Source organism: Bombina bombina, chromosome 3 (genome assembly GCF_027579735.1).
Source record: "Bombina bombina isolate aBomBom1 chromosome 3, aBomBom1.pri, whole genome shotgun sequence".
Taxonomy (NCBI): domain Eukaryota; kingdom Metazoa; phylum Chordata; class Amphibia; order Anura; family Bombinatoridae; genus Bombina; species Bombina bombina.
In genome coordinates this window covers 734,195,698-734,216,353 of record NC_069501.1, presented here as the reverse complement: position 1 = coordinate 734,216,353, position 20,656 = coordinate 734,195,698, and the positions used below count along the sequence as shown (strand labels likewise).

The 20,656-nt window shown below is 43.7% G+C and overlaps 1 long non-coding RNA gene across 1 annotated transcript; it reads right to left on the bottom strand.

The window, feature by feature from the left end:
- Positions 1-4,919: 4,919 nt before the first annotated feature.
- Positions 4,920-5,195, bottom strand: LOC128651899 (uncharacterized). The gene is made up of 2 exons (XR_008401213.1): positions 5,122-5,195; positions 4,920-5,041 (listed from the first exon to the last, which is right to left on the bottom strand). It is a non-coding gene; the product is annotated as an uncharacterized LOC128651899 (long non-coding RNA).
- Between the last annotated feature and the right edge of the window lie 15,461 nt (positions 5,196-20,656).

The window sequence follows — 20,656 nt, the reverse complement described above, 5'->3', positions numbered from 1 at the left end:
TAGATAACAATGTGTTCACACACCGGGAGTTAATTAAGAGTTAGCAAAACACAGTATTACATACAATAGATAACAAAATACAATGTCATGTGATCAGGAGGCCTTTAGAAGATGCTTAGCTAAAGGTAATCACAGAGGTAAAAAGTATTTTAATATAACTGTGTTGGTTGTGCAAAACTGGGGAATGGGTAATAAAGGGACTATCAATCATTTAAAACAATAAAAAACTATTGTAGACTGTCTCTTTAAGTATTGGCTATAAATTAAAATGTAGATATTCTTGCTTGTGTTTATTTTTTAAAATATAAATATAGTTTTAAAATATATTTTCATGTTATAAAAGACAGTTTCATTATAATTATAGTATTACATAACTGCATTCCTGTTATGTAATAATACAATTGTAATACTAATGACTTTTGTAACATAAAACATTTAAATATATATATATATATATATATATATTTGTCAACATTAAAAAACACAACAAGAAAAAATAAATACATATTAATTTATATACAATACTTAAAAGAATATGCATCATACATAAGAATGAATAATATTTTAAGCATTGTAGATACATGTACTATTAATCCCTAACCTGGAATAATCTAATCACCTAATCAAAGGGTGGTTAGGTAATTAAGGCCTACTGAATGCTAAACATCAATAATCACCTAATCAACCCTGTGACGGACTTCCCCGCTACCCCGACTGGGTAGTGCCTTAGACCGGGTCCTTCCTCTGCCTGGAACAAGTGGCTATGTAGTCCAGGAAAGTGATTTCTATGTAGCCCAGGAAAGTGATTTTAGCTGGAGCTCTCCCAAATAACTAGACAGACTAGCTGTAAGAATCAATACAGGGAATTGGTTAGGTTACCACTCAGTCTCACAAATACCGGGGCTGTTAAGTCACAATCCCCTATTCTGATCCTAGACTGAGGGCCCAGTATGGGTTAAAAAGTAATTCTCAACTCTGCAGAAAGGATTAGCTCAATTAGTGAAAGCTGAATCCAATACCTGCTGAACAGCGGAGAAAAGGATATTAGTGCCTGTATATAAGGATTAACAGGCAAGAGTGAGACAAAAATGAAACTTGCATATAATACTGAAGAATAGGTAGAATATTTATACTTATACTTAAGCTAATAAGTCAGTTCACTTGTAGGAGTATCAGAAAATAGAGTCACATATATGAGAAATGCAGCCTTTTCCTGGAGTGAATGTACATAGGCACAGATTTCAATGATAAGTTCAGTTCACAGCATATAAGATACAAGTTTGCAATAAAACCTGATGAGTCCAGAAAACACTTTCAAAATGGTAATGCCAAATGAATATTCAGTACCTTTAATCCTGTGGTCTAGAGAAAGATTCTGCTAGAGGAAAAGCAGCAGTTACCTGGAGTCCAGTATCGCCAAACAGGAAGTGCAGGCTGTGAGTATAGCAGAGGAGCTGCTGACAGGCACGGCAGAGGAATTCTGAAAAGCACAATCTGTGAGCTGTAAGCCTAAAAGCTTAAGTAAATGCTGAGGAGACAAAAAGGTATTTGTAGCAAGCATAAGAAATAACAAAAAGTTGCAGGAAATAGATTTTGGTGAGTTCCTGTAAGTAGGCTCAGGTAGAGATCCAGAGAGCATGTAGATTGCTTCAGCACAAGCCAGGATACTCAGCATAAGGATCAAATTACAGAGCACAGGATTTAGTTAGGAGGAGCCTTATAAGGGTTCAAATTTAAAGGGACAGACAAACTGACAAGACCTCAGACATGACAGAACCCCCCCCAAAGGAGCCACTCCGAGGCTCAGGGCCTAGGACGATCAGGATTCCTTCGATGAAAGAGAGAGACCAAGCGAGGAGCCGTCAGATTTGTGGAGGGTTCCCAAGAATCCTCATCATGGGAAAACCCCTTCCAATGGATGAGATACTGCAGCTCATTGAGATGAAAACGGGAATCCAAAATGTCCTGAATCTCATATTCTGGAAGCAAAAGATTAGAAATCGGGGGAGCACAACTAGAGAAGGGAGGAGCCCCAACTGTAGAGGGCTTAAGGAGCAAGACATGAAAGGTGGGGTGCACTGGAATGGAGTCCGACAATTCCAAAGTGACAGCGTTGGGATTAATAACCCTAGATATCCTAAACGGACCAATATATAAGGCAGCCAGTTTCTTGGTAGGAACCTTCAGATGCAGATGTTTAGTCGATAACCAAACCATATCACCAACTACATAAGCAGGAGGTTGCCTCCTGCGTAAATCATAAAAGGTCTTCTGTTGTTGTTGAGATGTTTTAAGATTGTCCTGAATGATCCGAAAGTGTTGAGATAATTCATTTATTGTGTCATTGACCAAGGGACAGATGGTGTCTTCTCTGGGATATAAATGAAATCTAGGATGGAAACCGTAATTTGCATAAAAAGGTGAAACTTTTGTAGAAGCATTAACTGCATTATTAAAAGCAAATTCAGCAGTAGGTAGTAAAGACAACCAATCATTCTGTAAGAAAGCACAATGACAGCGTAAGTATTGCTCAAGTGTCTGGTTTGTTCTCTCCGTTTGTCCATTTGTTTGGGGGTGATATGAAGAGCTGAGTCTGCGCTGTATTTTTAAAATGATACATAGTTGAGTCCAGAACTTTGAGGTGAATTGAGAACCTTTATCTAATGTTATGGTATCTGGAAGTCCATGCAACCTAACAATATGAGAAAGAAAAAGTTTTGCAGTTTCAGAGGCTGTAGGCAAGGAATGACAAGGTACAAAATGAGCTATCTTGGAAAATAAATCGACGACCACCATGATGCAGTTATGGTTGTTAGAGCTAGGAAGTTCTACCACGAAATCCATAGCAATGTCTTTCCAAGGCCTATCAGCCACGGGTAGAGATAAGAGTAAACCATATGGAGCTGCCTTGGATGGTTTCGCCATAGCACAAATAGTGCAAGCTTTGATATGTTTATCAACATCAGATGACATGGAGGGCCACCAGAAATCCCTTTGTAGGAGATGTTTGGTTCTACGGAATCCAGGATGACCACATATAACGGATTCATGGACAGAATGCAAGATCTCTTTTCGTAGATTTGAGGGTATGTAGAGCTTTCCATCATGATAATACAGACCATCCTTATTTTTGGTAAGGTAAGGCAGAGGTAAGTTGGGATCTTGTTTTTGAGAGGACTGGAGGTTAGTAGTGAAATCCAAAGCTAAACCAATAAATTTACTTTGGGGAATGACACTACCAGTTGTGTTGGAATATGGAGGTCTTAAAACTTTCCTGGAAAGAGAATCAGCCTTACCATTTTTGCATCCAGGCCTGTATGTAATAAGGAAATCAAAACGACTGAAAAATAAGCTCCATCTGATTTGACGTGCCGATAATGTTTTATTGGTTTTAAGTTATTCCAAGTTTTTATGGTCGGTGTAAATCAAAAAAGGAATGGTTGTACCTTCCAGGAGATGCCTCCAAAATTCAAGGGCAGATTTTATGGCCAGGAGTTCTTTTTCTCCAAAGGAGTAGTTCAGTTCTGGGGATGTCATAACTCTTGAAAAGTAACCAACGCGATGCATGGGGGTGTTGGGTGTTTTTCTTTGCAACAAAATAGCTCCCAAGCCATAGTCAGATGCATCAACCTCCAATATATAGTGCAATTGGGGATCAGGAAACTTAAGAATTGGAGCAGTAGTGAAAGAGTGTTTCAACTTTTGGAAAGCTTGTTCTGCTTGAGGGGTCCAATGGAATGTTGATGAATTACCACTTAAAGAAGTGATAGGTTTAGCAATAGAAGAGACATTTCTGATAAATCTTCTATAAAAGTTAGCAAAACCAATGAAACACTGTATGTCCTTCTTGTTAGTAGGAGTAGGCCAAGAAGTTATAGCTTCTATTTTTTTTTTGTTCCATCTGTATGCCTAAAGGAGAAATTGAATAACCCAGAAAAGAAATATAGTATCCATATTGAAAATACATTTTTCAGGTTTAGCATAAAGTGAATTTTGTCTAAGTCGGAGTAAAACAGTGCGTACATGTATAGTATGTTGTTCTTCAGTTTTGGAGTAAATCAGTATGTCGTCAAGATAAATAATCATACATACGTCAAGTAGATCTCTAAATAAATCATTAATAAAGCACTGAAAAGTTGCTGGTGCATTACATAAACCGAATGGCATGGCAGCGTACTCGAACAAGCCATAACTTGTTCGAAACGCTGTCAGCCATTCGTGTCCCTCTTTGATTCTTATTAAATTATACGTGCCTCTCAGATCGAGTTTAGTAAAAATAGTCGCCCCTTGTAATCGTTCTATGATTTCTGGAATAAGGGGCAGAGGGTATCTGTTCTTCTTGGTTCTTTTGTTGAGCTCTCGGTAATCAATAATTGGTCTTAACGTGTTATCTTTATTACGGACGAAGAACATACCCACACCAGCTGGGGATGTGGATGGCCTAATAAAGCCCTTCCGTAAGTTGTCATCAAGATATTGTTTCAAATGTACTAATTCTGGCTCAGAAAGAGGGTATATATGTCCGTATGGGATATCAGAACCAGGTAACAATTCTATGGAGCAGTCGTATGACCTGTGTGGAGGTAAGTTTTCTGCTTCAGTTTTGTCAAAAACATCCATAAAGTCTGAGTATGTCTTAGGAATAACAGGAGTCTCAATGGATGTGTTAAGTATGTGTTGGCAGGTAACAGGATTTAGAACAAAATGTAGAATTGAAGAGAACTTGTGAATTTCTCCAAGATATCTGAGGTTTGTGTGTTTGCAACCAGAGTAGACCTAGAACTATAGGAAACAGGGGTGATGCTATAACGTCAAAGGATATAGACTCTCTATGACCAGAAGTAGTCGTCATGAGCAGTGGTACAGTCTTATGGGTAACAGGACCTGAAGATAAATAAGAACCATCAATCACAAGTATGGCTAGTGAATCAATACGTTTTATTAATGGAATGTGATATTTATCAAGAAAAGTTTTATCAATGAAATTGCCCGTGGTTCCGGAGTCAATAATGGCCTGTGTCTGGATTCTTTGTCCCTCCCACTGCAAAGAGATAGAGAGGTTACAATGAGTAATAAGTGAAAAGTGTTGAGTACAAACTACTACTGAAGACCTACTCTTACCCTTTTGTTTCTGGAGAATAGGACAGTCCTTTACTGTATGTGCCTTGGAAGCACAGTATAAGCACAAATTATTGGCCTTTCTTCTGTTCTTTTCTTCTGTAGTCAAAGGACCTTAAGTAAAAGCAATCTCCATTGGTTCATCAGAAGTGCGGGCAACAGGAGGAGTATAGGATGGTATAGGTGACTTTCTCCATGGCTGTTCTACATAACCTCTCTCACTTTTACGTTCACGAATCCTCCGATCTATAGTGACAGCATGTGACATAAGTCCATCGAGAGTAGAGGGGAGAGGACCCCTTGCCAATTCGTCCTTAACAATGTCTGAAAGACCAGTATGGAATTGGTATAGCAATGCTGCCTCATTCCACATGGTGTCAGGTGCCCACCTTTTGAAATCAGAGACATAATCCTCAGCAGGTCTTCTATTCTGTTTTAATGTCTTAAGTGCATTTTCAGCTGTATTCTGTTTATTTGTATCCTCATAGAGGAAAGACATTTTCTCAAAGAACTGTTGTAGAGAATCCAGAATTGGATCATTATTCTCAAAAAAATTGGTAGCCCAAGCTTTGGGTTCTCCTTTCAGATATGAAATAACAGTAAGAACTTTTGTACGTTCAGTAGGATAAGTCTTAGGTTTCAATGAGAAGAAAAGGAGACAATAATTTTTAAAGTCTCTGAACTGATTTCTATCCCCTGAAAATCTCTCTGGGGGACAGACTTGAGGATCAGGGGGTGATTCAGGCATGGAGGGTCTGTTGTCAATGTTGTCTCTAATGACTGTTCTGAGATACTGATTCTCAGACTGGATCTCTCTAATGCCTTGAATTAGTATATCCATGTTCTGAGCTAATGCAGATACTTTATTAGTGAGTTCTGCTAACTCCATACTAATTCCCTTTTCTTTTTCTTTTGGGCTCTGTAATATGTAAGAATCAATACAGGGAATTGGTTAGGTTACCACTCAGTCTCACAAATATCGGGGCTGTTAAGTCACAATCCCCTATTCTGATCCTAGACTGAGGGCCCAGTATGGTTTAAAAAGTAATTCTCAACTCTGCAGAAAGGATTAGCTCAATTAGTGAAAGCTGAATCCAATACTTGCTGAAGAGCGGAGAAAAGGATATTAGTGCCTGTATATAAGGATTAACAGGCAAGAGTGAGACAAAAATGAAACTTGCATATAATACTGAAGAATAGGTAGAATATTTATACTTATACTTAAGCTAATAAGTCATTTCACTTGTAGGAGTATCAGAAAATAGAGTCACATATATGAGAAATGCAGCCTTTTCCTGGAGTGAATGTACATAGGCACAGATTTCAATGATAAGTTCAGTTCACAGCATATAAGATACAAGTTTGCATTAAAACCTGATGAGTCCAGAAAACACTTTCAAAATGGTAATGCCAAAGGAATATTCAGTACCTTTAATCCTGTGGTCTAGTGAAAGATTCTGCTAGAGGAAAAACAGCAGTTACCTGGAGTCCAGTATCGCCAAACAGGAAGTGCAGGCTGTGAGTATAGCAGAGGAGCTGCTGACAGGCACGGCAGAGGAATTCTGAAAAGCACAATCTGTGAGCTGTAAGCCTAAAAGCTTAAGTAAATGCTGAGGAGACAAAAAGGTATTTGTAGCAAGCATAAGAAATAACAAAAAGTTGCAGGAAATAGATTTTGGTGAGTTCCTGTAAGTAGGCTCAGGTAGAGATCCAGAGAGCATGTAGATTGCTTCAGCACAAGCCAGGATACTCAGCATAAGGATCAAATTACAGAGCACAGGATTTAGTTAGGAGGAGCCTTATAAGGGTTCAAATTTAAAGGGACAGACAAACTGACAAGACCTCAGACATGACACTAGCCTTCAGGCGAACAAGAACTAATTTTATTGAGAACACACACTCCTTTTATACACACATCTCATCTTGATAACACAAAGACAATCCCACAATTTTCCCACCATTCCCGCCCCTCCAGACAGCCCGTCACCTCCATAGGAGCCACAGTCTCACATAATCCCAATACTTAGGGGTGGCGGTTTCGGGTGATCCCGGTGGAGCGGCGGCACTTCCAGGGTGTCATTTTAAAGCTCTCGGTCCCCAGATGCCACCGTCCAAAAATCAGCAGCAGAGTTACAGTCCATTGAAGTTATGGGGTTAGGGGTGTCCAAAACCCCCAGTTCCCAAAGGAGCTCCTCTCTGATAATTGCCACAGCTCTTGTCCTCCCTACCGACTACCAATCACCAAAAGAGCGGAGCTCTGGGGCAAAGGGCTGCTGGAGTGACCAGGGGTAAAATTAATGGGTGTCCTGGTGTCCTGTGGCCGACTGGGAGTTCCAGGAGCCCGGCCAGCCTGAGAGGAGTGAGGCGGGTGTCCGTTGTGAGGCAGCCGACTGGGAGTTCCAGAAGCCCAGCCAGCCTAGGAGGGTTTTCCTGGTCATACATCAAACAAAAGCTTCCAGAGATTGTGGTTGCTCTGAGGTGCCCAAAACCACTGAGAAACAGCTGGGGTGAAGTCTATGGGGGGGGCAAGGGTTCAGCCCCTGCAGCCCAGTATCCATGACAACTCCCCCCCTCCAGTTTGGCAGACCCGGCTAGATCCACACATGGGTCGGCCTGGGGATGTCCAAGGAGTTTATGCCACTTCAGTCCGCCGGGAAAGTCCGTCAACATTCCAATTGCTCTTTCCCGGTCAGTACTGGATGTCAAAGTTAAATGGCTGCAGGGCTAGGCTCCACCTCAAAAGTCTCCCGTTGTCCCGAGAAACACGGTTGAGCCATACTAGGGGGTTGTGGTCAGTAAGGACGGTGAGGGGTCTCCCATATAGGTAGGGCTGCAACTTCTTCAAAGCCCATACCAGCGCCAGACACTCCTTCTCAACCGCCACGTAGCCTACTTCTTGGGGTAGCAGTTTGCGACTGATGTAGGCAACGGGGTGGTCCTGTCCTTTATCGTCCGCCTGGCTTAGTATGGCCCCCAATGCGAACATGGAGGCATCTGTGTGGACAGAAAAACATTTGGCTGGGTTAGGAGCGGCCAGTACTGGGGCAGAAATTAAGGCAGACTTAAGACTCTGGAAGGCTTTTTCACACTCGGGGGACCACAGGACCAGTCGGGGAAGTCGTTTACCGGTCAGGTCAGTCAGGGGTTTGGCGAGGGTGCTGTAATTAGGGACGAACCTCCGGTGGTAGCCTGCAGTACCCAGAAAGGCAAGGACTTGGGTTTTGGTCCTGGGGGTGGGCCAGTTAGCCACTGCCTCGACTTTGGCCGGCTCGGGTTGCTGCTTACCTCAGCCGACTCGGTGGCCTAAGTACTGAACTTCTGAGCGCCCAATGGTACACTTATCTGGCTTCAAGGTTAGGCCGGCGGCTCAAAGACGATCTAAGATGATGCCTAGGTGGACCAGATGGTCCTCCCAGGTCTCGCTATAGATGGTGATGTCATCCAGGTATGCACAGGCATAGTCCTGGAGGCCATCCAACAGGCGGCCTAACATTCTTTTGAAAGTGGCTGGGGCGTTCTTCATTCCAAACGGCATGACCTTAAACTGGTATAAGCTGAAGGGAGTGATGAAGGCAGAATTGGGGACGGACTCAGGGCCAAGGGGAATTTGCCAATACCCCTTGCATAGGTCGAGGGTGGTCAGGAAGTGGCCCTAGGCAATTCAATCTAACAGGCCATCTACTCGGGGCATAGGATAGTGGTGGTTCTGTCATTGAGTCTACGGTAGTCAACGCAGAAACGGGTAGTTCCGTCCTTCTTGGGTACTAACATTATCGGGGAAACCCAGGGACTGTTGGACAGTTCAATGACACCGAGGTCCAACATTCCCCAGAGCTCCCGGTGCATAATGTCCCTGACGGCCTCTGGAACCCTGTAGGCAGCCTGTCGCAGGGGTTTCTGTCCCAGGGTCTTCACCCGGTGGATGGCTGTGGTGGTAAACCCAGGGGCAGTAGAGAATATGTCACTTCTTTGTTCCAAGAGTCACCGGACCTGCCTTTTCTCTCTAACCTATCATCTAGGGATATGCCAGTATGTCCGGGAAGCTCCAGCATTGGAAGACTTTCAGAGTCTTCCACTGCCGGTGCACAGATAGCGGCCACATCTCTAGGTCTCTCTATTTATGCCTTTAACATGTTCACATGAAAGGTCAGACGGATCCTTTCATCTGAACACTTCACTATCAGGTATGTGGTGTTGTTCAGTTGTTCCACAACCCGGTAAGGTCCTTGCCAAGAGGCCTGTAGCTTGTCAGTTTTGACAGGCTTCAGAGCGAGGACCTTCTGTCCCACAATCAGGGTTCGGTTATGGGCATTGCAATCGTACCATCGCTTCTGCCTGTGCTGAGAGGCTTGAAGGTTCTCACGTACCTGGGCAGCCAGGTCCTTCAGCCGGTCTCTGAGCTGGAGTGCGTACACCACAACAGAGTGCTGTTCCCCCCCGGTGGCTCCCTCCCAGTGGGCTCGTACCAAATCTAGTGGGCCCCTAGCCTTTCGACCATATAGAAGTTCAAAGGGGGGAAAAATGGTGGATTCCTGAGGCACCTCTCGATATGCAAAGAGGAGGTGCGGCAAGAATCTCTCCCAGTCCTTGTGAGTGGCCGAGAATGTCTGAAGCAGTTGCTTTAGGGTCCCATGAAACCTCTCACACAGCCCATTCGTCTGGGGTTGGTAAGGGGCGCTATACAGAGGTTTAATCCCGCACAACTCCCAGAGTTGTTGAGTGATTTCCCTGATCGGAAACCACTTCCAAAGGGAAGCCTACCCTGGTGAATATCCGGAGCATCACATCTGCTATTGTCTCTGCCATGATATTGGCCAAGGGGATTCCCTTGGGGTATCGGGTGGCATAGTCCACCACTGTAAGGATTTATTTCTTCCCTAATGGGCTGGGCCAAGCTAATGGCCCCACAATGTCTACTGCCACTCGGCTAAAGGGTTCCTCAATAATGGGTAGGGGATGGAGGGGGGCTTTCGTATGATGACCTGTCTTTCCTACCTTCTGGCAAACCTCACAGGATTTACAGTATTCCTTAATATCGGCTGTAATGCCTGGCCAGAAGAAGGTTTGAGTCAAGCGGTGGTGGGTCCTTTGCTTTCCTAAGTGGCCGGCTAAGGGGATGTCATGCCCTATGTTCAGTAGTGAAATAAATGTGATAACAAAAATCATAAAAGGGAAACCAAATAAAGTTCTGAATAAAGGATATGTCTGTGTCCTCTGGATGAGTTTTTCAGCTTGTTAGCATTCCCCAGTGAGATCCCATAAAAAAGGAAACAGAAAATTGCAACATAGTGTGAATCTGTAATGGCACTTTGAGGAAGTAGTTGTTTTGTAACAAATGACTACTCACATTTGTTGGAGCTTTCCACTAAGCTCAAGGATATGCGCACTCCCACTTTATACTGATGGGAAAACAGTACACTAGGCAAAACTTGGATACAAATTTATTTTAAAATATATAAAAGCGTCACATAAGCCTTGATAACACCACAATGTAAGGGTACAAAAGCAGATATGCTGTAATAAATGCTTCAAATCGCCAAACTTGCAAAGAGGTAAATGGATCAGCAGGAGTGTGACCGCCGAAACCAAAACCTCTTTAGTAGCAAGACAGTAGCGCTAAGCCCCCAGGTGTCCTGGCTAGTGTAGAGACGTGATAAAACTCAATATAGAACAGTTCAGTTCCGACGTACGTTTCGCAGGTATGCTTTGACGTACGTCGGAACTGAACTGTTCTATATTGAGTTTTATCACGTCTCTACACTAGCCAGGACACCTGGGGGCTTAGCGCTACTGTCTTGCTACTAAAGAGGTTTTGGTTTCGGCGGTCACACTCCTGCTGATCCATTTACCTCTTTGCAAGTTTGGCGATTTGAAGCATTTATTACAGCATATCTGCTTTTGTACCCTTACATTGTGGTGTTATCAAGGCTTATGTGACGCTTTTATATATTTTAAAATAAATTTGTATCCAAGTTTTGCCTAGTGTACTGTTTTCCCATCAGTATAAAGTGGGAGTGCGCATATCCTTGAGCTTAGTGGAAAGCTCCAACAAATGTGAGTAGTCATTTGTTACAAAACAACTGCTTCCTCAAAGTGCCATTACAGATTCACACTATGTTGCAATTTTCTGTTTCCTTTTTTATGGGATCTCACTGAGGAATGCTAACAAGCTGAAAAACTCATCCAGAGGACACAGACATATCCTTTATTCAGAACTTTATTTGGTTTCCCTTTTATGATTTTTGTTATCACATTTATTTCACATTTTTTTTTCTTTGTGATATTTGGTATATTTATTGTAATCCTATGTTCAGTAGGTTGGACCGAAACCAGCTGGCGTTTGGGCACGGTCCTTTTCTCCTCTTGGAGATCCGGTACAGGAGCTGGGGTTTAGAGCTGGAGCAGAGCTGGTTGCTGGGGGTCAGCACCTACTCGGTCTCAGTAAGGGGCTAGGGTCGGGTCGCTCAAGGTTTCTTTGGGGAAGTCAGAGGGGGTCGCCCAGGAGGGGGTGTCAGTAAGTTCGGGGTTAGTGGGGATGGTAGTCGGGGAAAGGTAGGTGTCGGGGTGGTGGGTACTACCTGGGTCCTCAGAGTTGGTGAGGTGGCAGGGCATCTGGCCTGCTGGCGGGTAGTCACTGGGCAGGTATCCGGAGAGGCATCCCCCACATAGGCGGACACAAGTTGGCCGAGGTCATTTCCCAACAGGACCTCGGCAGGAATGTTGTGCATAACCCCTACTTCTACATTGCGGGAGTCGGTTTTCCAGTTCAAATGGACCCAGGCTGTAAGAATCCTGAGGACCTTACCTCTGGCTACCCCCGCAGCAAGGGTGTGCCCAGTGCAGCCGGAGGGGGGAATGAGGTGAGGTTGGATCAAAGAAACAGTGGCCCCCGTATCTCTCATTCCTTGAGCCACCTGCCCATTGACCTAGACAACTTGCCGGTGTTGTTGTCGGTTGTCTTGGTCCATTGAGCCGACAGGGTGCAAGACACCCACTTCTTCTCCTGTCCACTCAGCATAGGGGTCAGAGCTCACAGTATGGGCACAATTGGCAGTGGCCTGATAGGTGCGGACTTGAGGAGACCCCCACAAGGTTGAGGCAGGGTTCCTTGGCGGCTGGGCTGGGGGGTTTCGTTGTCTGGCGGGGCAGTCCCATATAACATGTCCGGGGTATCCACACCCATAACACCCCTGGGGATGGCTGCTCCCAGCCGGGTAAACAGGGGGCGGCCGGGTCTGTGCCTGCCGAAAGAACATTGGGGTTCGAGCTGGGGCTGGAGCAGAGAGGGTTGCTGGCCGGGGGTCTGTGGCCACCTGGCGCCGGGCATCCACATACTGATCAGCCACGGCAGTGGCTTGGTCAGCTGTTCTGGGTCCCTTGTCTTTTACCCAGTCCCTTATCTATGCTGGGGTGCGATTGTAGAACTGCTCCAGGAGGATGAGTTGAACAACTTCGTCTAGGGTGGTGATGTGGCACCCAGTAACCCAGGAGTTCAAGGATCTAGCTAAGTGGTGGGCAAACTCGGTATACGGCTGCTCCTGTTGTCTTTGTAGTCCCCTGAAGTTTAGCCGGTGAGCCTCCGGGGTAAGTCCATACCAAGCAAGGATGCGCTTCTCCACCCGGTCATAGTTGCCTTGATCTTCAGAGGGGACAGTGTGGAAAGCCTCCAAGGCCCTGCCGGATAGTTTCCCAATTAAGATAGTATCCCTATCGGCATTAGTGACCCCATGCATCCGGCACTGGGTTTCGAACAGCTGTAGGTAGCGGTCGATATCCTCACTCTTATCATCCTGGAAGGTTCGGAAAGCCCTGTGATGTAGTTTCTTGGGCCCGGAATGGGGGTTCAGGGGATCCGGCATGACCCCCCCCATAGACTTCTGAAGCTCCAACATGTTTATCTTGTTGGCGTCATTCACTATCCGAGTAATGATCTCCTCGGGGGGGGGGGGGGTTAGGTCCATAGAGAGCCAGTTGCCACTGTACCTGCCGCTGTTTGTCGGATGTTGTAGTCCCTGGAGTGGAGGCTGTACTGGGCTGTCCTCCGCTTTGGTCGCTGTCCGACCCACAAGTCTGTTCGCTAGCCCAATTGTCCAACATCAGTTTGGCTACGAGCAATGCCTTTGTCTTGTTGCTGGCGACTTTCCCTCAAGTCTTCAGCAATGTTCTCAATTCTTCCTTCCGGAGCCCCTGGTACTGCTCCATCCGGCAAGATCTTCAGTTAGTGGTTTGGACGTTCCAGGTAGACGGAAGCATCCCACCGCTGTCAACCAATGTGACGGACTTCCCCGCTACCCCGACTGGGTAGCACCATCGACTGGGTGCTTCCTCTGCCTGGAACAAGTGGCTATGTAGCCCAGGAAAGTGATTTTAGTTGGAGCTCACCCAAATAACTAGACAGACTAGCCTTCAGGTGAACAAGAACTGATTTTATTGAGAACACACACTCCCTTTATACACACATCTCATCTTGATAACACAAAGGACAATCCCACAATTTTCCCGCCATTCCTGCCCCTCCAGACAGCCCGGCACCTCAATAGGAGCCACAATCTCACATAATCCCAATACTTAGGGGTGGCAGTTTCAGGTGATCTCAGTAGAGCGGCACTTCCAGGGTGTCATTTTAAAGCTCTCTGTCCAAAAATCAGCATGATTCGTTACTGGGGACCGGAGTTACAGTCCGTTGAAGTTATGGGGTTAGGGGTATCCAAAACCCCCAGTTCCCAAAGGAGCTCCCCTCTGATAATTGCCACAGCTCTTGTCCTCCCTAGGGGCTACCAATCCCCAAAAGAGTGGAGCTTTGGGGCAAAGGGCTGCTGGAGCGACCAGGGGTAAAGTTAGCGGGTGTCCTGGTGTCCTGTGGCCGACCGGGAGTTCCAGGAACCCGGCCAGCCTGAGAGGAGTGAGGCGGGTGTCCATTGTGAGGCAGCCGACCGGGAGTGCCAGAAGCCCGGCCAGCCTAGGAGGGTTTTCCTAGTCATACATCAAACAAAAGCTTCCAGAGATTGTGGTTGCTCTGAGGAGTCCAAAACCACTGAGAAACAGCTGGGGTGAAGTCTATGGGGGGGGGGGGGGGGCAAGGGTTCAGTCCCTGCAGCCCAGTATCTGTGAAAAACCCCCATACAGGTATGGAGGTAGTTTAGTGATTAAAGCCTACTAACTGCTAACCTTAAAAAATCCTATACAACCCCCCAACCACCACCTCTCAAGTAAAATTACTATACTAACACCTAACCCCCCCTCTAAACTACTCCCCCTAAGTTACATGAAAATAAAAAACAACTGTTAAAATAAAATAAAAAATCTAAATTACAAAATATAATAAACTACAGTAGCCAAAATAAAATAAACACCATTATTCCCAACACTAATCTACATGCCCCATAAAAAAACAACCCAAAACAAAACAAAAAACGTAAACCCTAACAATAAAATAAATTAATATAACCCTTAAAAGGGCCTTTTGTAAGGCATTTCCCTGAAGATAATTCAGCTCTTTCACAAAATAAAATGACAAGACCCCCTCCCCCACTACCTAAGAAAACAATCCTTGAAAATAAAATATAAAATAAAAAAGCCTATTCTTTAAAATAAAACACCCAAGACAAAAAAGCCCTAACTAACCCCAAGTTTTGTACTCACCAATCAAAAATCCAGCTCCTCTTGATCCGACATGGGGCCCTCTTCATCACGGGTCCAGGGGTCGGAGGCCCATCTTGGCGGCGGTGGAGGCAGACTTCGGCGGCCTCTTCCACTGCCTCAGCTCCGCGTCTTCTTCTACACTGGGGGCCCATCTTCGCGATGGCAGAGGGAGATTTCAGTGGCCTCTTCCACCTCCTTTGTTCCGTATCATCTCATCTTCAGCTCTCTTCCTTGAGCCCTGGGCTTCACATGGTTGCTGCTGCACACTTAATTTCTGGAAGTGCGGAACCCCTTTATATAGGGGTACTGCTTAATACCTATTGGCCGTTTTTAAATCAGTCAATTCCTATTGGCTGATTAAAATCAGCCTATAGCAAGAAAGTATTTTATTTTAAATTCTAATCATCCAAAAGAAATGGATGATTAGAATAAAAAAATACTTTCTTGCTATTGGCTAATTGCTATTGGCGGATTTTAATCAGCCAATAGGGATTACAGTGAGAGGAAAAATATTTGATCCCCTGCTGTATTTGTATGTTTGCCCACTGACAAAGAAATGATCAGTCTATAATTTTAATGCTAGGTTTATTTAAACAGTGAGAGACAGAAAAACAAAAACATAATGAAAAACGCATTTCAAAAAAGTTATAAATTGATTTGCATTTTAATGAGTGAAATAAGTATTTGATCCCCTATCAATCAGCAAGATTTCTGGCTCCCAGGTGTCTTTTATACAGGTAACAAGCTGAGATTAGGAGCACTCTCTTAAAGGGAGTGTCTTTTATAGGTGTATAAAAGACACCTGTCCACAGAAGCAATCAATCAATCAGATTTTAAACTCTCCACCATGGCCAAGACCAAACAGCTGTCCAAGAATGTCATTGACAAGATTGTAGACCTACACAAGGCTGGAATGGGCTACAAGACCATCGTCAAGCAGCTTGGTAAGAAGGTGACAACAATTGGTGTGATTATTTGCAAATGGAAGAAACACAAAATAACTGTCAATCTCCTTCAGTCTGGGGCTCCATGCAAGATCTCACCTCGTAGAGTTTCAATGATCATGAGAACGGTAAGGAATCAGCCCAGAACTACACAGGAGGATCCTGTCAATGATCTCAAGGCAGCTGGGACCATAGTCACCAAGAAAACAATTGGTAACACACTACACCGTGAAGGACTGAAATCCTGTAGAGCCTGCAAGGTCCCCCTGCTCAAGAAAGCACATGTACAGGCCCGTCTGAAGTTTGCCAATGAACAGCTGAATGATTCAAAGGATAACTGGGTGAAAGTGTTGTGGTCAGATGAGACCAAAATCGAGCTCTTTGGCATCAACTCAACTCGCCGTGTTTGGAGAAGGAGGAATGCTGCCTTTGACCCCAAGAACACCATCCCCCCATCAAACATGGAGGTGGAAACCTTATGCTTTGGGGTTTTTTCTGCTAAAGGGAAAGGACAACTTCACCGCATCAAAGGGATGATGGAGGGGGCCATGTACCGTCAAATCTTGGGCATTGAAAATCGGTCATGGATGGCAATTCCACCATGACAATGAACCAAAAACACAGGGCCAAAGCAAAAAAGCAGTGTCTCAAGAAGAAGCACATTAAGGTCCTGGAGTGGCCTATCCAGTCTCCAGACCTTAATCCCATAGAAAATCTGTGGAGGGAGTTGAAGGTTCGAGTTGCCAAATGTCAGCCTCAAAACTTTAATGACTTGGAGAGGATCTGCAAAGAGGAGTGGGACAAAATCCCTCCTGAGATGTGTGCAAACCTGGTGGTCAACTACAAGAAATGTCTGACCTCTGTTATTGCCAACAAGGGTTTTGCCACCAAGTACTAAGTCATGATTTGCAAAGGGGTCAAATATTTATTTCACTCATAATGAAATAAACTTACAATTAAAATGATAGACTGATCATTTCAGTGGACAAACATAGGCCTAGATTTGGAGTTTGGCGTTAGCCGTGAAAACCAGCGTTAGAGGCTCCTAACGCTGGTTTTAGGCTACCGCCGGTATTTGGAGTCACTCAAAATAGGGTCTAACGCTCACTTTTCAGCCGCGACTTTTCCATACCGCAGATCCCCTTATGTAAATTGCGTATCCTATCTTTTCAATGGGATCTTTCTAACTCCGGTATTTAGAGTCGTGTCTGAAGTGAGGGTTAGACATCTAACGACAAAACTCCAGCCGCAGGAAAAAAGTCAGTAGTTAAGAGCTTTCTGGGCTAACGCCGGTTTATAAAGCTCTTAACTACTGTGCTCTAAAGTACACTAACACCCATAAACTACCTATGTACCCCTAAACTGAGGTCCCCCCACAAACTCGATTACATTTTTTTAACCCCTAATCTGCCGACCGCCACCTACGTTATACTTATGTGCCCCTAATCTGCTGCCCCTAACACCGCCGACCCCTGTATTATATTTATTAACCCCTAACCTGCCCCCCACAACGTCGCCTCCACCTACCTACACTTATTAACCCCTAATCTGCCGACCGCAAAGCGCCGCCACCTACGTTATCCTTATGTACCCCTAATCTGCTGCCCCTAACACCGCCGACCCCTATATTATATTTATTAACCCCTAATCTGCCCCCCACAACGTCGCCTCCACCTGCCTACACTTATTAACCCCTAATCTGCCGACCGGAGCTCACCGCTATTCTAATAAATGTATTAACCCCTAAAGCTAAGTCTAACCCTAACACTAACACCCCCCTAAGTTAAATATAATTTACATCTAACGAAATTAATTAACTCTTATTAAATAAATTATTCCTATTTAAAGATAAATACTTACCTGTAAAATAAATCCTAATATAGCTACAATATAAATTATAATTATATTATAGCTATTTTAGGATTTATATTTATTTTACAGGTAACTATGATTTATTTTAACCAGGTACAATAGCTATTAAATAGTTAATAACTATTTAATAGCTACCTAGTTAAAATAATTACAAAATTACCTGTAAAATAAATCCTAACCTAAGTTACAATTAAACCTAACACTACACTATCAATAAATTAATTAAATAAACTACCTACAATTACCTACAATTAACCTTACACTACACTATCAATAAATTAATTAAATACAATTCCTACAAATAAATACAATTAAATAAACTTGCTAAAGTACAAAAAATAAAAAAGAACTAAGTTACAAAAAATAAAAAAATATTTACAAACATAATAAAAATATTACAACAATTTTAAACTAATTACACCTACTCTAAGCCCCCTAATAAAATAGCAAAGCCCCCCAAAATAAAAAATGCCCTACCCTATTCTAAATTACTAAAGTTCAAAGCTCTTTTACCTTACAAGCCCTGAACAGGGCCCTTTGCGGGGCATGCCCCAAAGAATTCAGCTCTTTTTGCCTGTAAAAAAAAACATACAATACCCCCCCCCAACATTACAACCCACCACCCATATACCCCTAATCTAACCCAAACCCCCCTTAAATAAACCTAACACTAAGCCCCTGAAGATCTTCCTACCTTATCTTCACCCTGCCAGGTTCACCGATCCGTCCTGAAGAGCTCCTCCGATGTCCTGATCCAAGCCCAAGCGGGGGGCTGAAGAGGTCCATGATCCGGATGAAGTCTTCATCCAAGCGGGAGCTGAAGAGGTCCATGATCCGGATGAAGTCTTCTATCAACGGCATCTTCAATCTTCTTTCTTCCGGATCCATCTTGCAGACCTCCAACGCGGAACATCCTCTTCTACCGACTCCTACTAGCCGAATGACGGTTCCTTTAAGGGACGTCATCCAAGATGGCGTCCCTCGAATTCCGATTGGCTGATAGGATTCTATCAGCCAATCGGAATTAAGGTAGGAATATTCTGATTGGCTGATGGAATCAGCCAATCAGAATCAAGTTCAATCCGATTGGCTGATCCAATAAGCCAATCAGATTGAGCTCGCATTCTATTGGCTGTTCCGATCAGCCAATAGAATGCGAGCTCAATCTGATTGGCTGATTGGATCAGCCAATCGGATTGAACTTGATTCTGATTGGCTGATTCCATCAGCCAATCAGAATATTCCTACCTTAATTCCGATTGGCTGATAGAATCCTATCAGCCAATCGTAATTCGAGGGACGCCATCTTGGATGACGTCCCTTAAAGGAACCGTCATTCGGCTAGTAGGCGTCGGTAGAAGAGGATGTTCCGCGTCGGAGGTCTGCAAGATGGATCCGGAAGAAAGAAGATTGAAGATGCCGTTGATAGAAGACTTCATCCGGATCATGGACCTCTTCAGCTCCCGCTTGGATGAAGACTTCATCCGGATCGTGGACCTCTTCAGCTCCCGCTTGGATGAAGACTTCAGCCGGATCATGGACCTCTTCAGCCCCCCGCTTGGGCTTGGATCAGGACATCGGAGGAGCTCTTCAGGACGGATCGGTGAACCTGGCAGGGTGAAGATAAGGTAGGAAGATCTTCAGGGGCTTAGTGTTAGGTTTATTTAAGGGGGGTTTGGGTTAGATTAGGGGTATGTGGGTGGTGGGTTGTAATGTTGGGGGGGGGGTATTGTATGTTTTTTTTTACAGGCAAAAGAGCTGAATTCTTTGGGGCATGCCCCGCAAAGGGCCCTGTTCAGGGCTGGTAAGGTAAAAGAGCTTTGAACTTTAGTAATATAGAATAGGGTAGGGCATTTTTTTATTTTGGGGGGCTTTGTTATTTTATTAGGGGGCTTAGAGTAGGTGTAATTAGTTTAAAATTGTTGTAATATTTTTATTATGTTTGTAAATATTTTTTTATTTTTTGTAACTTAGTTCTTTTTTATTTTTTGTACTTTAGCTAGTTTATTTAATTGTATTTATTTGTAGGAATTGTTTTTAATTAATTTATTGATAGTGTAGTGTTAGGTTAATTGTAGGTAATTGTAGGTAGTTTATTTAATTAATTTATTGATAGTGTAGTGTTAGGTTTAATTGTAACTTATTTTACAGGTAATTTTGTAATTATTTTAACTACTGTAGCTATTAAATAGTTCTTAACTATTTAATAGCTATTGTACCTGGTTAAAATAAATACAAAGTTACCTGTAAAATAAATATAAATCCTAAAATAGCTATAATATAATTATAATTTATATTGTAGCTATATTAGGATTTATTTTACAGGTAAGTATTTATCTTTAAATAGGAATAATTTATTTAATAAGAGTTAATTAATTTCATTAGATGTAAATTATATTTAACTTAGGGGGGTGTTAGTGTTAGGGTTAGACTTAGCTTTAGGGGTTAATACATTTATTAGAATAGCGGTGAGCTCCAGTCGGCAGATTAGGGGTTAATAATTGAAGTTAGGTGTTGGTGATGTTAGGGAGGGCAGATTAGGGGTTAATACTATTTATTATAGGGTTAGTGAAGCGGATTAGGGGTTAATAACTTTATTATAGTAGCGCTCAGGTCCGGTCGGCAGATTAGGGGTTAATAAGTGTAGGCAGGTGGAGGCGACGTTGTGGGGGGCAGATTAGGGTTTAATAAATATAATATAGGGGTCGGCGATGTTAGGGCAGCAGATTAGGGGTACATAGGGATAATGTAAGTAGCGGCGGTTTACGGAGCGGCAGATTAGGGGTTAATAATAATATGCAGGGGTCAGCGATAGCGGGGGCGGCAGATTAGGGGTTAATAAGTGTAAGGTTAGGGGTGTTTAGACTCGGGGTACATGTTAGGGTGTTAGGTGCAGACGTAGGAAGTGTTTCCGCATAGCAAACAATGGGGCTGCGTTAGGAGCTGAACGCGGCTTTTTTGCAGGTGTTAGGTTTTTTTTCAGCTCAAACAGCCCCATTGTTTCCTATGGGAGAATCGTGCACGAGCACGTTTTTGAGGCTGGCCGCTTGCGTAAGCAACTCTGGTATCGAGAGTTGAAG